Genomic DNA, 17,727 nt, shown 5'->3' with positions numbered 1-17,727 from the left:
TGATAAATAAGTACTTGAGAAATAATACTTGAGAATATTCCTGAGTATTACACTGTTCCAGTGTAATTTGCTTTTGAGGCCCCTGGGCCGGGGCCCGGGCCGTTAAGACGGCACTACTAGTTTCTTTTTCTCGAATATCAATTTAGCGTCTAGACCATAGTTTCCCAAACTTTTCATTCCATCGCCCCCTTCTTCAGAAATATTTTTCTCTCATCGCCCCCAAACTCAAGGGAAACCATAGGATCCTATGTTAAATCCGTAGCTTCTATCGCCCCCCTGGACCATTCCATCACCCAGCAGGGAGCGATATTGCCCACTTTGGGAAACACTGATCTAAACATTAGGACTGCTATCTATCGGCAGACGAGAAAACATCATAAAAAAGGAAACAAATCGTACAACAACTGCTGCCATCTGATATTTAAAGAGATAACAAAGCTTGCATCTAGTGTTGTCCTTAAAAATTAGATGGCAGTAAACTCTTCGTTGAAGAAATATTTTTCACACAATAAAATCGTAGAGGTCACAGCAGCTTACACATGAAACTATAGTGAGTCAAGACCGACCATATTTACATAAGTTTATGTTTTGAATTTTGTCATACCACACATATGATGGTCATAGTAGCCGAGAGCCCTGTATAATTATTATTATACCACACATATCATCAAGTCTGTTGCTCTCTGTGGCGAGACTTTTAAAAAGGGAAGATGGCTCACATTTCGCACCTCGAAGTTGGGAACCACAGAAAACAACTTCAGCCGACCACCACTGTGGCGCCGGTAAGGTTCGAACCCGGGACCTCGTGACGTGAGTCCATCACAAGGACCAATCGATCACCACTGCGGCTAAAAAAAGTCCTGTACTGTTATTGGTATAACCTGCAGGCTATCGAAGTCCCTAAATAAAAGGCTATATACCGAATTTTCCGATTTCGAGTTTTTCTCCGGGTTATATACTCACTCGAATCCTGCTCCAAAAATAAAAGTTTACTGCTCCAAAATGGATGAGGGTCTCTTGAATCCCTCCTATTGGAATATCATGCAACTAATAATTCTGTAAAAGTAAGAAAAATATCCTTTATTATTTTAGAATAGCGTGTGAATTATGCATATACTGTTTAGCAGTTGATTTTCTTTTATTTTCAGTTGAAGAAGAAGTGGCTATCTTCCACGATCCATACAGTGCTGTAAAAAGTAGCCCACGCTGTTGTAATATGTACTAAGCGGGATGAATTTTTGGTAAGAGAAAATCTTTGGAACTCTGTAAACAGTGAAAATTCTATACAATGATAATCACCTATATAATATTGGTATGACCTAATACCAATTAATACCAATATAATGATACATTTCTATGGTCCCTTGAATACAGTAAAAACCCTCTTAACGGACGCCCCTCAGATACGATCACCCCTCTCTTACAGCCAAATTATAATTTCCCCCTCTTCATAATAAAAGTGTACTTTTTAAACACCTGATTAACGGTCACCCTTCTTTTACGGACAAATTTTTTTGTCATCACTGGTGTCCACAAAAGTGGTTTTACTGTATTTTTACATAGGTGTTTCACTGTATTATTGTCTTAAATTTTTGATAATTTAATTTCAGACTTTAGACTACAAGGACATCTATGATTGTATGCTGAAGCCAGCATTCTTGTTTGATGGGCATAAAATGCTTCCTGTAAAAGAGCTGCAATCAATTGGATTTCATGTCGAGACAGTTGGGGTGAAAACATCCAGAACACTTCATAGAAATGTTGGTGACTCTGTCCCTCAATAGGTATCTAATAAAATACTGTTATCAGGTATAGTAACAATCTAACATTAGTTTTACTAAACACTTTTTTTTTCAATCTTGAAAAATCTTAACACTAAAAGCACCATGCCGGTCATTTTGACAATTTCCTATCTTATTCGATTTTCATGATAAACCAGATCGTTTAGAATGCTGAAATTTCATGACTTTCCTTAAAATGCTTAAATATTATGCTGTCCAATCACCATAAATTATTGGGGAAAAAAATTGGCAGACATATTTTTAATTTTTTATAGGAGGACCATCACCGGTCCAATTGACCGGTAACATTATAGGCACTTCCATAGCCATGTGCAACAAATATTTCGGCGGTATATGAGATATGCTCATTTTGGTTAATTGAAAGCATCCTTAATCATAGAATAATTATAAAATATACTAGTATGACCGAAAATGTAGTGATGCAAATCATTGCATCTTGCCTGAAAACTACTAGAAATTTGAACAAGTGGTGAGTTTTTCTTCATCAAGACTTTGCTAAAATACTGCAGCAGAATAATATTACCTTGGTAAGTATAATAATAGAAGATCGAAAAGAAATTTCATGTGAAATTCATTAGGGACACCTTTTGTATGGAACGTGTTTGACGTGTTTACACATAAAAGCATTACAATTAGGTTTTTTTTTTTTTTTTGCAAAAGAAGGGAAATATTCTTTTACTACGTTCAATGCATTGAAATATATATTCTCAGTGACAAAAATTTCTGATACCGTAGTTTTACGATGGAATGAAGTATAGAATTGATCAGGTGGCTCGGAAACATTCTGTGTGCATATCATTTGTTTGCCAGTGCTTGTTTTGCACAACATTTAACTTCTCCTCTAGAAATGCTTGGTCGATTTGTAGGGGAAAAAAAGATTGAGAAAGTTAATTTCTTTCTTGTTGAAATTAGTGAAAAAGCTTGGAGACCCTTATTGGTTCAGGAATCAGAACTTTTCTAACAATAAACAGGAAGCACTACTGCACTGGCCCGTCATTTGGGGGGGGGGCTGACTTTTGAAAATACATTAAAAATGGTGCATATATATAAATATAAATACATTGAGTACATGTTCTTCGCTCCTCTGGAAAAAGTTTGCCCCCCCCCCAGTAAAAGTTGAAATGACGGCCCTGCTACTGCAACCAGGAAAAAGACAGCGATGTCAGGTCACACTATGCCGCGATAAAACAAGCGCTAAATTTTCAATGCCTAAAAAATCTGTATCTGGAAAAAAATGTATTCTTAATGTAATGAAGGTATTGAAAAGTGTAGATAGTGTGATGTGCGAATGTAATTGCAATTATAATGTTTAGAATGCAAATATTTTTTCACTAGTTATGCAACAAGGAACTTTTAAGATAGGTAAATTATCCTCTTCAAACCTGAGCATTAATTTTTTCCCCAATTGATTTGTGCTTATTGTATGTGAAATTATTAGCATTAGCAGAACATGAAACAGATACAACCTTAACAACATAAATATGTTAGGGGCCACACATTCTGCCGCTGTGGTGGTCGAGTGGTTATAGTGATGGACTCGCGATGCGAGGATCCGGGTTCGAACCCCACAGTGGTGGTCGGCTGAAGTTGGTTTTCTGTGGTTCCCAACTTCAAGGCGCAAATGCGAGCCGATCTCCCCGTTAAAAAGTCTTGCCACAGAGAGCAACAGTCCTACAACGATAAATCATTCAATCATAACACTTCACTCATAGTTAGAAAAACTGGTGGCAGATGGCAGCACTACACATAACAAGCATTACAGAGAAACAAAAAACTTCACGTCAGGTTTCACTACACGTACACGCACATTCCCGCATGTACCGATTCGTTGGGGGTGCCGCGGGGGGGGGGGTGTGTGGGCGGGGTAGCAGTAGTAAGTAGTCTCCAAAAAATGGCTCGGGGATCCATGATGTTCTTAAGTCAGCCACCTCGTTGGGCAGTTTGCCTGTTGTGGCGTTGTATTTGTATATACCGATTTGTTTTGTTAGAAATTCTGCAGAAGACTGTGTACAAGGTGTGTGTATGGTTAATGTAGTAGTAGTGATGTATATATCAGGTAAACTAAAAATAGTTTCGTCTTATACAAAAATCAGCAATGCTGTTCAACTTGATCAGTAACAATACACAACTTTTGTGTATTGTTGAAGTTGGGAACCACAGAAAACCAACTTCAGCCGACCACCACTGTGGGGTTCGAACCCGGATCCTCGCATCGCGAGTCCATCACTATAACCACTCGACCACCACAGCGGCAGAATGTGTGGCCCCTAACATATTTATGTTGTTAAGGTTGTATCTATTTACAATGGAACTTTGACATACGAGCATATCCTAATTGGAAAATACAGAAAATTCCCCCAACAACCAAATACTAGACTAACAAACATGATACATACGAAAGCGTATTCAATACACAACTTTTGTGTATTGAATACGCTTTCGTATGTATCATGTTTGTTAGTCTAGTATTTGGTTGTTGGGGGAATTTTCTGTATTTTCCAATTAGGATATGCTCGTATGTCAAAGTTCCATTGTAAATATGCCTATTTGTTTACTATTTCTTTTCATCCCATTTCTGTGCTGGATTTTCACAAATTTATCAACAAAATTTCTTCTCGTTGCCGATCACAAAATATAGTGCAACCTCTGACTTCGCCGTACATACTGCACTTCAATGCATACAAGAAAAGAAGTTTGTTGCTTCTCTAGCTTAGTGGTCTAGCATGCTCACTCAGTATGTGAGAGAACGTGGGTTCAATTTCTCGTAGAGATGGCAGTTTTTCTTTTTTCCTGAATTCATCTTCGCATCAGCTAGTTGTTAAGACCTTTGTACAAATAGGTATTTCTTATTATTACATGCTACTTGTGTTCAATCTTGTAACATGTGGGGTACCATGTATTGTTTTCTGTCCCTCTAACTAGTTCTAATATCCATCCAATAAGTCTTACTTCTTTCATTAGAAAAGAAGAATGATATATATTGCAGACCACACTATCATTGTAATGCTATAAGTCTGGCAGGATCAGTATGTGGGGTGATGAGAACTGTATTAAAATGAGAAACACGAATATGAAGAAAACATTAAGGGCACTGAAAGTTGCCAGTTGTTTTGCATATACAGGACTCAAACTGTTACTACATAGGAGGGGGGAGTGGTGTATTGCATTGTATATTCATTAATTGGATTAAGCCCTCTAATAAAATTTATTTATGGGGGGGGGGGCTCGAACAGCCTCTACACCCAGGTTCCAGTGCCTATGATTTAAATATCTGCATTTTTAAAGGAAATAAGAAATCATTTCTGCTCCCACATTGCTATTTCACCTGAAAAGTATTGTGAAAGATCCTAGAACCGAATTACATTAGGCATGAAACACATAAAAAAAGTGACATGGTTGTTAGCGTTAGTAAAAAAAATGAACTAATGGTTAAATCAGTTATGTCAGTCGCACATCTATCTTCATTGACCATCAGTTTTTTTTATTCATGGAAATTGTGATAATTTAATAAATTTACTGTGATTGTCTAAAAACAAATAACTGTCAGAATAATTGTTTTAAAAAAAAGAAGCACGTAAGTTAAAAATACTAATAATAAATGTGTGAACATGGTTCTAAAATATTATAACAAAGTCAATTAGATCAGTGCCTATAATATCTCATCAAATCACATGCATAATTAACTTGTGCTTATTTTGTATGAGCTAAATACACTCATGTCCATAAATTAAGGATAATTCAGAATCACACGGAAATCGAAATCTAAAGTAAAAATTTCACCTGTAGAAAAAATTCACCACACATCTGCAAGAACGATATGCAAATTTCAGGAAGCCACCAGATGATGCCAATAGTACGTCACAATGACGAGAGTGTAAGAGGGAGGTATATAAGGAATGGTGGCAAAGAAGTGAAATTGTTCACAAGAGTTCTGTAAGGCACTCAGTGCCATAAGCGAATAGTTATGACACAGAGAACGCATGTGGATGACTTTTTACGTGGTAGAATTATCGGCCACCTGGAATGTGGGCGTATCCGATTAACTTGGAATTGCCCAAAGTGTCATCTCTAGGTTTTGGCAACTATTCCAAGATAACGGAAATGTCAGTAGACGTTACAGTACAGGTCGCCCCCGAGTTACAACGCCGAATGAAGACCGGTATTTGGCAGTAATTGCCAAAAGAAGCAGACGGAGCACAGCATCCGACCTGTCTCGTCAGCTATCTGCAGCCACGGGTACCACAGTTTCAAGGCAAACCGTGTACAGACGTTTGGGAGATATTGGTCTATATGCTTGCAGGCCTGTCAGATGTGTTCCGCTCACGGCAACTCACTGTCGGCAGCGATTAGCCTGGAGTAGAGAACATGCAATGTGGACATCGTCACAGTGGGCTTGTGTGATGTTTTCCGACGAGTCCAGGTTTAGCTTGCAGTCTGATTCACGTCAGACTTTCATATGGAGAACGCCAGGTACCTGTTACCACCTTGACAACATCATTGAACGACACCGTTACGGTGGTGCAGCATTGCTCATTTGGGGTGGAATTATACTGGATTCCAGAACAGATCTGCATGTTCAAACCAGAACCATGAAAGCCCAAATTTATCGGGACATCATTCTGGAACAACATGTACGTTTGTTTAGGGGTGCCATGGGCGCAGAATTTGTGTTTATGGATGACAACGCCCGTCCCCACCGAGCAAACATCGCCTTGAATCTGAGGATATAACCCGTATGGAATGGCCAGCATTCTCACCTGACTTGAATCCGATAGAGCAAGTTGCAGCCCGTCAACCACCTCTTACATGTGTACCGGAACTTCGGAGAGCATGGCTTGCTGAGTGGAGTGATCTTCCCCAAGATCAGATCGATAATTCGATACTCAGCATGCCTAGGTGTTGTACGGACTGTATTTCATCGCATGGGAGACATACAATGTATTAACCATCATACCAACCATGTAATAGTAAGTTTTTGTAAAGGAAATATTTTTTACAATTGCTCCAGGGAGCAAAAATCATAGTTTTTATGAATGGTATCATACATACACCATCGTTTTTGTTTTTTATCTTTTGTTTAATAAATGGGCTTTATGAATAAGTAACGATAACGTTTGTTTTGTTTCTGAACCTTTATTTTCCGGAGCTGGCATTATCCTTAATTTATGGACATGAGTGTAGAATCAAACTTTAGGCGTTGACTGATGGGTATCCAGGGTTCATAAATACTGTGATTTTTTTTGAATATCCAATGTTTAAATGTAATGTAGCTCTTGTGACTTCTGTTCTTTCATATGGCGCACTGATTTGGGTCACTGAATATATAAATGACTAATGTCATTTTAAATATTTTCGGAAGAAAACTGTTACACCTCCCAAGGGAAACACACAGGGACCATTGTAAGATTTGAGCTTGGTTTATCAAGAATGTCTGTCATGTTTAGGAAAAACTATGCTCTTCCTAATACTAATTTTGAAAATGCCATCAGGCAGAGTAGCGAAAATATGTTTGGTGGATTTGATTAAATGGGCGGAACTATTCAATGATAGCAAACATAATTGGATGGTATCAATCTTCAATATTTGTGATGAGTGTAAAATGAACTTTATAAAGGGCATCCAGGATCCCACAAATACTCCATATCTCTTGTGACCAAAGTATTACAATATGATTATTCACACATTTTGAACCAAACTAGTTTCCCCAGTATAAAACCCTTAAACAAGATTTTGGTATTGATAAATATTTATTATCTCATAAAAATCTAAGAGAATTTATGCTCAGTTACAGCTAGGACTGGACAGAATCAACGTCGGTGGTAATGCAGTGACTATTTTTCCATCGAGGCCATGTACGTTATGTTTTGTAATGAAAATGCTCTGGAAATTAGGGGAACGTATCTTCCTTTATTTTCAGTCTTATTATTACTACAAATTAAAATATTTCGACTCAAATGCCCGATCACAAACAATGACAGAATTTCTGAAGTACCACAAAACTAATTATGAAAATGTGTTGTTTTTTTTTTCTTTGTCGAATGTTCTCATTGACGGGCAGCTCAGGTTTTCTGAGCATTGTTCAGCAGTGGTCAAAAAAGCAAATAGGATGATTGGTTTCATTTTCAAAAAGGCCTCTTTGTGTTCTCCTAAAGTCATTCTTCTTCTTTTCTGAGGCTTAGTTTGTCCTGGACTGGAATATGCTGTAAGGTTTTAGAGACCATACCTACAGAGGGACATAGAGTTGGTTGAAGGGGTGCAGAGAAGAGCTATGCATGTCGTTATTGGTACACAGGGCTTGAGTTATGAAGAGAGACTTAATTTTTTGAATATGTTTATATTGGATGAAGGCAGGTGTCGAGGAGATATGATCGAAGTGTCCAAAATTTTCAACGGATTGGATAGGATTGACCATGAATTATTAGTAAACCGTCAATTGACTGCTTTTACAAGGAGATACCAGTATCAATTAGTAAAAGGAGGTTATGCTGTCGCAGGGAAGTTTTCTGTAATAGGGTTGTTGATGAATGGAATAGCTTACCCCCGGAGGTAGTAAATTCTAACAATTGACACGTTTAAAAAGAAATACGATAAACATGTTGGGGTAAATCGAGAAGCTATCCATACTTAGAATAAGACAACCATAAGTATTCTTATGGGCATTGTATAATATTTCATCATGCATATATACATTGTTTATAATTGCATTTTTAATTGGGTAGTTGTATTTTTGAAATATATGACATCCATATTTGTTACAGGCATCTTTTTCTCATCCATCTCGTTGGGCTGAGAAAACAGCCTGTTGAGAAAAATTTGCCTGTTCTGGTGTTGTATTTGTATGATGCAGAAATTAATTTCTGGTCCATGTATGTGGTGGAGTTGCAGCATATATACGTGATTTATATATTCTTTGTATATTAATATAATTCATTTGTACCTACTGTATATATAACGGATCTGATGTGTGTGAAATTTTATGAATGTTGACAACAAGGGAATTTTAAATGAGAAATTAACCATTTAGAGCAGGAAGTCAATCTATAGCAAAGAAGGGAGTGTGAATTTGAGGACGAAATCAAAAGTAGTTTTCAATATTGAGTATTTAAAATAAGTATTGTTTAGAAGTTTTTTAAAAATCGAAAATGTGTGGATGGCTGTATAAGACCATTTGGAAGGCTACTATAAAATTTAGGAATGAGGAAGCTAAAATGTGTTTTTTGAGAATATTTTTATTAACTAAAGGCAGAGAGTATATGAAATTATATGTATTGGATGTTCGTGACAAATTCAAAGGTAAAAGGAACTGTTTTTCTTGATTATTAGTATGGATCTAAAAAAATATAAATGCCTTAAGGGTAGGATATTTAGGTGTAGAAAAAGTTCATTTGATGGAGTGATGAAATTTCCCATCAAAATTCTAATAGCTTCTTTTTGTAAGGAAATTAAGGGAGCAATAGTGGTAAGATAATCACCACCTCAGAGTGGCAGACCATAAAGTAAGTGTGACTAGAACATTTTGAATGATAATACACTAACAAAAAGATTGGTTTACATATGGTTTCTGTTTGTACAATTTGTAAATAATGAAACAGGGAGAGTTTTGCTTTTAAATAATTACAATGCGAGAGCCATTTTAAATTTTGATGAATATAAATACCAAGGTATTTTATGATTAATATTTGCTCTTGACGTTGACAGTTACATGAATTATAGATAGTACAAATTGGTTCATGCAAAATTATGTCATAGGCAATAGGTGGAATATTTTGTAAAGAAAAGTTGATAAGGGATATATAAAGTTGATATATACTTTTGGAGGCATTGATTAGGAGATCATTAGCAATGAACCAATTACGAACTATTATTAGGTCAGTATTTATATTGTTGATAAGTGTTGGGAGGTCATCTTCTGAGTAAAGTATTACAGTGTCATCAGCAAATGTGATGATTTTACCTTTAATATTTAAATTACAGAGATCATTGATAAAAATTATAAATAATGGTCCTAATTTAGATCCTTGTGGGATTCCTCTGATTATCTCCATGTATCCAGTACCTTGTCCATCCTGGGGGCCAAGGACTGCATCTTTTGGTATTTTTTGCACAAAAATTCACTATAGAGTGCCCTTGGAGGATACAGGGGTGCATGAGCATTTGTTATGCATCCCTGGTCCGATCGGGTCCAACATGGCAAACTATTGAAGCGTTTACACGAGATTGGAATTGGGGGCAACTTGCTGAATTGGATAGAATCGTGGTTAAGAGATAGGTCGCAACGAGTTATGGTGAACAGGGAATTCTCTGGTTGGACAGACTTCACAAGTGGAGTTCCTCAGGGAAGTGTCCTTGGCCCATACTCTTTTCACTTTTTATCGACAAACTCGATCAGGGTATCGATGGAATTACTAGCAAATTTGCAGATGATGTGAAGCTAATGGGGGTAATCGGAAATTAAAGCGATAGGGAGTTGCTCCAGACCAACTTAAACAGGATTGCAGCATGGGCAAATGAATGGAGCATGACATTTAGCGTTGATAAGTGCATGGTCGCTCATTTTGGTTCGAACAAACCACGGTTCTCTTACGAGTTGGGTGGTGTCTTTATCCCGGATGCAACTAGGGTCACCGATTTGGGAATTCTCATTGACGAGCGACTTAGGTTTTCTGAACATTGTTCAGCGGTGGTCAAAAAAGCGAATAAAATGCTTGGTCTCATTTTCGAAAAGGTCTCTTCGCGTTCTCCTAAAATCATTCTTCCGCTTTTTCGAGGCTTAGTTCATCCTGGAGTATGCTGTAAGGTTTTGGAGACCATACCTACAGAGGGACATAGACTTGGTTGAAGGGGTGCAGAGAAGAGCTACGTGTGTCCTTATTGGCACACAGGGCTTGAGTTATGAAGAGAGACTTCATTTTTTGAATATTGGATGAACGCAGGTGTCGAGGAGATATGATCGAAGTGTTTAAAATTTTCAATGGGATGGATAGGATGGACCATGAACTTTTAGTACACCGCCAATCGACTGCTTTTACAAGGGGACACTAGTATCGATTGGTGAGGGACAATGCAAGGTTATGATGTCGCAGGGAATTTTTCTCAAATAGGGATGTTAATAAATGGAATAGCTTACCCCCGGAGGTAGTAAATTGTAACACAAATGACACGTTTAAAAAGAAGTACGATTAACATGTTGGGGTAAATCAAGAAGCTATCCATTCGTAGAATAAGACAACCATAAGTATTCTTTATGGGCATTGTATAATATTTTATCATGTGTATATATTGTTTATAATTTGTGTTAATTGCATTTTTAATTGGGTTGCTGTATTTTTGAAATATATGACAACCTTATTTTTATGGGTATCTTTTTATCAGCCACCTCGTTGGGCATTTTGTTTGTTGTGGCATTGTATTTGTATTTGTTATAAAATCCAGATTGTAGGGGGTGGTGCTGAATTTGGGCAGATGTGGCGATTTGGGAATTCTCATTGACGAGCGACTTAGGTTTTCTGAACATTGTTCAGCGGTGGTCAAAAAAGCGAATAAAATGCTTGGTCTCATTTTCGAAAAGGTCTCTTCGCGTTCTCCTAAAATCATTCTTCCGCTTTTTCGAGGCTTAGTTCATCCTGGAGTATGCTGTAAGGTTTTGGAGACCATACCTACAGAGGGACATAGACTTGGTTGAAGGGGTGCAGAGAAGAGCTACGTGTGTCCTTATTGGCACACAGGGCTTGAGTTATGAAGAGAGACTTCATTTTTTGAATATTGGATGAACGCAGGTGTCGAGGAGATATGATCGAAGTGTTTAAAATTTTCAATGGGATGGATAGGATGGACCATGAACTTTTAGTACACCGCCAATCGACTGCTTTTACAAGGGGACACTAGTATCGATTGGTGAGGGACAATGCAAGGTTATGATGTCGCAGGGAATTTTTCTCAAATAGGGATGTTAATAAATGGAATAGCTTACCCCCGGAGGTAGTAAATTGTAACACAAATGACACGTTTAAAAAGAAGTACGATTAACATGTTGGGGTAAATCAAGAAGCTATCCATTCGTAGAATAAGACAACCATAAGTATTCTTTATGGGCATTGTATAATATTTTATCATGTGTATATATTGTTTATAATTTGTGTTAATTGCATTTTTAATTGGGTTGCTGTATTTTTGAAATATATGACAACCTTATTTTTATGGGTATCTTTTTATCAGCCACCTCGTTGGGCATTTTGTTTGTTGTGGCATTGTATTTGTATTTGTTATAAAATCCAGATTGTAGGGGGTGGTGCTGAATTTGGGCAGATGTGGCCATACCAGGCTGCTAAATTTTAGGGGCTGCAAAACAACACAGAAAATAACTTTGATTACATTTTTATGTCAAATGACGTCTAACTTTGTGGCCTGGGGATTTGAACAGACCCCCTGTGGTGTCCTTATAAGAAATGACTAAAAGAACTAAAGTGATAAGAGCATACAACGCCACCTAGTGTTGTGTAAGGGGAACTAGGGAGTTCCACCTCGGACATCAAGTAGACAAGATGTCTAAATGTTCTGCTCTTTCCGCTTTATAAATTCTTCTTATCTATATGTATGTAATCTATCTAAGTCTAACGTAATAATAAATACTCATCAAAATAAATACCCATGTGTTATCCACTCGGCTAACAAAGTGTTAAAGAAAACACAACACCCCCTCCTCAAGCCAAGAGAAGGGTGCAGGTGGATCTGGTGCTGGACTAGATGGGGAGTTAAATTATTTTAAAATTATTCAAAATTACATGGGGAGTCATAGCACATTGTTGCTAGAAAAAGTATCTAGTTGGAAATAAGGCCCCCAACCTGAGGTTGCGGAACGGGTGCAAATTTAACCCTTTAACCTTTTCTTCAACATTACAAGGGGCCGCCTAAATGTGTGCTTGCCCCGGCTAACAAACCATCAATGTCTTTAAGGCTTGGAGGCACACTTGCAGTTTTTTCCGTGGGCAGCGAGCACTATCATTCAAATTTATTGTTGAATGGGGTTTTTTTTGTGAAAACGGATTTAATAGTCATTCTCTCGTGCCAATATAAACCTGGTATACACTAGGATGGTCATGGACACTGGGGCAGTAGTGTAAGCAGGATTTTTCAGTGGAGAGAATGGTTCTGTTTACTCCCGGAAACTCCCCGTTAATGTACGCCATGGGCGATTGGAAAACCACAAAATACCTGTCATAATGATATCTGAGACCACAAAATCCTGTCATAACGATTGCCAGAAAAGAAAAAAAAATAAAAAATAGGTCATAGCCTGAAAGTGAACATTTTTTCTCTTTACTGGTGGGCCAAAAACCTCACCAATGAATGAATGCCAGAACTCTGCCACCGGACTCCCGTTGCCGAGATCTCTTCCAGCCCAGATTCATGGTAGAGTCAAACAGAAAAACCTCACCAGTTAATGCAAGGGTCATCAACCTTTGGAAGAGTGCGAATCACATCATTGGTTTAGGAATGTGTCTAGGGCCACTTTAGTGTTCTGTAAATCAGCCGCGAAGTGCTTGAGTGATCTAGAACTGTGCCGCGTTCAACTTAAGTGATGTGGATCTCGGGTCACTTGTGCTCTGGAATTGTGCCGTAGGTCATTGAGTCATCTGTAAATGTGCCGCGAGTCACTTTTCGTGTAATAAATTATTTGAAATGCGCTGCGCGCGTGGTTAATAATTAAAAAAAATTATGTTTGTGGTCGCGGGCCACATCAGATGACCGAGGACAGCATTTGGCCCGCCGGCCATAGGTTGAGCATGTATGAGTTAACGTGTTAGAAAAAAAAGATTTGTGACAACCTCTATCAAGGGTGTCGTGAGGAGTTGGTGGAGTGATTCGTTCCCACATTCAGTGATTTGACGTGGTTAATTTCGAAATTATTCTGGGGGCAGCCGCGGATAAACGATGATGAGGTCCATGCCCCGGGGCTGACAGAGCCCAGACAATTATGTTTTTTCATGTTATAAATTCATTATAGAAGTCGTGGGGGGGGGGGGCATGATGAGGCCAATACAGCCGCGGATGAAAAAAATTTGAGAACCACTGCCCTAACGATGGTAAAGTATGAATTAATATCGGAAAAGCTAGATTAATGATCGCTTAGTATCGTTATAATTGACCTTTCAATGCATATAAATGTATCCTTAGTGTAGAAAAACACTACTTTTGTATTTCATCTAAAAGACGGAAATGATCCTTTATAACTGTTGGTAAAAGACGAGCTGAATAAATACAGCATTTTATTGGCACAGCCGGTCGTAGCATGCGTAAAAGTCGAAGAGCTCGCGTGCGGAACACGTTTGATCTTCGTGTTCGAATTCAAGAGAGGGGATAACGGCAATATATATTTTCGTCGTTGATCGAATAACGCGTTCTTCGCATTTTATCGCCTTCTTTTCCTGTACGTGTGCGATAAAGAAGTAATTACGTGTGAGATATTAAAAAGGAAGAGAAGAGCCATTCGCACGAAGTCGTCGTCTTTGCTGCTGTCATCGTCGAACTTGAGAAAAGGTATTCGCTTTTCTTATTTCAATAGTAATTGGTGTGTTTATTTCTTGGATTTCGGTCGCGAATTTTGATTTTTTTTTTTTGTGTGTGTGTTTTATCATTGTTCTTGCGAACCAGTTTGAATATTAATATTGTTATGTGGAATGTATTCTTTCCTTCGTCAGTGGAAATAATTAAAAAATTACACTGCTTATATTTATAGATTCGGTGACCTCAGGGCCGTAACTAGGTGGAAAGGGGGGACTCATGAAAATTATTTTGCCCGGGGGTCCTGTTCCGTCAGCCGTTTGTTAGAAAGGCTTTTGCTAGTAGTGGTGCCAGCAATTAAGGGATTGTGGGGGCCGGTCCTCGCATGGCTTACGTCCATGTGGAAGAACTACTTACATCTAATAAGGCAGGTGTTCTTCACCTATGGGTCGCAAGGGTTTTCGAGGTGGATCGTTTAAATCAACTCACAGCCTTTTTCAACTATGGGTCACGACCCAGGCTTGATTCGGAGGGGCTTCCTAAATAAGTCGTACAAATTCACCAACAGCTCTGTTATAAATGCCCTTATATATAAATATATTGCCCCACTGGTTTCACCAGGGCCGTCTGAAGAGCATCACGGGCTTCCGGGCCAAGTGATTTTTCTGAGGGCCCCCCCCCCTCTTCTCTTGAGACCCATGCGTTACGACGGCACTGGGTTTCATTAATTAAAAAAAAAAAAAAAAACATTTCGATGGGTCTCGAAGCTGATCTTGTTGATTTTGGGCTCAAAGTGCCTCGGTTCCTAGGTTCTGTCGCCTATGCGCCTTTTTAACTTCTCCAACATTACAAGCGAGCACCAAAATGCGTCATTGCCTCGGCGGACCAAGCATCTAGGTGCGGCTCTGCGCAACGCTCCCTTTACTAAACGAATATTTCGTTGCGAAAATAATGCGTGGAGGCGCCAGTTCTAATTCCTTATATCATTTGGATTTTCACGATCGAAGTACATGATATTGGGGTTCCGGCGCTGCTCCCACTTGTCGCACACCTTGCTATAAGGGCGGCTCCCGCTGTATAAAACAATCGGAATTATTTAAAAGCGGGTTTGGATCCGACAAATACCAGTGATGCTCAAATTCAACCATGTTCCCACTCCGCAGCCCGCAGAGAAAAAAATAATCCGCGCTCTTGAAAATATAGCGACATCCTTGAGCTGGGATGCCAGAGCCAAAGGGGCAGTTGTTCTCTGCCTCTTGCCCTAAAAGAAAAAAGGGCCACTTGCCCTAGTAGACAGGGCCTTCTCAACAGGCGTGATGGGTCTCTGGTAAAGTTGCCAGATTGGCGGTTTTCCCGCCACATTGGGCTGGTTTGAAAACGGTTCGGCGGGAAATTTTTGGCTTTGGCGGGTGGCGGTTTTTCCAAAATTGTGTTCATCGCGAATTTCTCCCTATTTTTCTTTGCTTGAAGGAAAGAAGTTTTTCTTTTTCACTTCAGTCCCCACTCCATGTTGTGTTTTCTTCCTGACAAGGCAGAAGGGGTGGGGGGCATCTCACCCAACTATGGAAAGCAAGAACTTTCAACCATAATGCCTTTGCCACCCAATAATTGAAGGGACCGTAAAACAAAAACTTGGGAAATTGTCCTAGGCTCTAGATCAGTGGTTTTCAACCTTTACCGCGACCAATCGGTTATAATATATCCAATGTAGTATAAGGGAAGTAGTATATCCAACATTATGAGGGAAATGGGAGACTTCAGTGACATCACGAGCTTCGCGCGGAGGCCTGCTATAGAAGGTGTTGCTCCGGCCCGACGGTTGGGAAACACAGTATCTAGACCCATAGGCCCCCCCCCCATCCTGAAGCAGGACCCCGAGCTGCGAGCTTTTGCGGGGCCCCTGACAACACTTCCACGGGCCCCCTTTATGATGAATTTATAGCGTGAAAAAAAAAAAAATGTTGAAAATCCCGGGTCCCAGGGCTGAAGCCTTGACAGCCCACCCTTTGTGGGGGCCATGTCTAGACCACAAAAGCCTGTGAAAGATACCGTAGCCTCTACAAGCGTGGAGCTGGCAGGGCTCAAGCCCGGGAACCAGTTCTGTCTTAACGCATAAGCCCGGGGGCCTCAGAAAATGAGGTAGTTTTATTTTTCGGGGATTTTCCATGTAGGGAATCAGAAAAATATTGGCTCTCAGGGCCCATGATGCTCTTAAAACGACCCTGCCAGGAACCCAGAAGAGTTCTTAACATTTTTTGTTTACCGTGAAAAATCTGGTCTGGGACCCATACCTAATATTTAAAATCATTGTACCAAATTTCGTAGACACCAATGCACAATTTGAGGCAGTGCCGTCTTGACGCATGGGCCAACCCGCGGGCACGTCACGGAGGCCTTGAATGAAGAGCGGCGGGGGGGAATAAAAAATGAGATATGGTTAAGATTTGCGAGATTAAGCATGTGAATTGGTAAGTAGGCATTTGCAGTGTGGATAGAGGGCTGAGCAGAATCAATTTGCCCAGGGGGGAACCCATGATGCTTTTAAGACGGCCGCGACTCCAGCCATCTCTGGGCCGTTTTTCCAGGAGAGAGAATGTGTAGGGGGGGGGGGTTAGTGACTATAACAAGAAAAGAGAGCTATAAGCCACACCTTTTCAGGCTAGAATATCGTGGAATATAGCTCGCTCGTTGCTTCATAGATGGCAGCACGAGTTCAAATATTTTGGGCTACTTTTTGGCTACTTTTGAAGAGGATTTTGGCTGGGAATTTATGAAGGACCTGGCAACTCTGGTCTCTGGGCAAGATGATATTCGTGAGCCTTCTAGCTCGAATTACCAAAATACCAGTATGTATTTAATCACAGAAACCATTGAAGATTTCAATTCATCCATCCAGATCTCGAGCTGCCCACCATACCCGAGGCCCCATAGTGAACCCATACCTTAGACTGCTCTTTTGCTACAGCAGAATCCTGATCTAAATTCATGTCATCTTAAACAGTGGTTCTCAACCTTTTTTCAGCCCATATGGCCCCTTTTTTCTCCTCATGCCCCCATCTTACCCTGGAGTAGGGCCGTAACCAGGCTGATTCCTCCTCTTCGTTTGAGTGCACTTGAATTCCATATGTATGGGGCAAGTGGCAACTCTCAGAATATCCCCCCCCCCACCCACCCACCCACCCAAGTCTTTCTTCATGTTGCACCTCTGCCTGGACTCACTGATTGGAAATGAAAGCAGCATTATTTTGCTGCATTCAATATAAAATTTTTTCTTCCGTCAATCAGAGCACAACTCCAGTCTATGACTTTTCGCTGAGACCCTGGTTCGAACCCCTCCTCAGCCACAGTGGTGGTTGGCTGAAGTTGGTTTTCTGTGGTTCCCAAACTTCCATCCAGCACAAATGTGAGCTGATCTCGTTAAAAA

The 17,727-nt window shown here is 39.6% G+C and overlaps 1 protein-coding gene across 3 annotated transcripts in view; it reads left to right on the top strand.

Annotated features, from left to right (window-relative positions):
• Window positions 1–520: 520 nt before the first annotated feature.
• The window catches only part of LOC149068557 (pyruvate kinase PKM-like), a 38,819-nt gene continuing 21,612 nt past the window's right edge, over window positions 521–17,727 (top strand). Inside the window, exons 1-3 of one of the 3 annotated variants that reach the window (XM_089250604.1) lie at window positions 521–1,064; window positions 1,149–1,241; window positions 1,611–1,784. The gene's annotated coding sequence lies outside the window, so the exon portion shown is untranslated. Of the gene's footprint in view, window positions 1,065–1,148; window positions 1,242–1,610; window positions 1,785–4,521; window positions 4,642–14,157; window positions 14,340–17,727 lie in introns of those variants that run through there. The other 2 variants (XM_089250603.1, XM_089250602.1) reach the window with 2 other exon arrangements.

This window comes from Pholcus phalangioides, unplaced genomic scaffold (genome assembly GCF_987345545.1).
Source record: "Pholcus phalangioides strain wild (caught in Gottingen) unplaced genomic scaffold, Ppha-v1.0 ptg000024l_1, whole genome shotgun sequence".
NCBI lineage: Eukaryota > Metazoa > Arthropoda > Arachnida > Araneae > Pholcidae > Pholcus > Pholcus phalangioides.
Note: the sequence above shows the minus strand (reverse complement) of the source record. Positions and strands in the feature narration are given on the sequence as shown.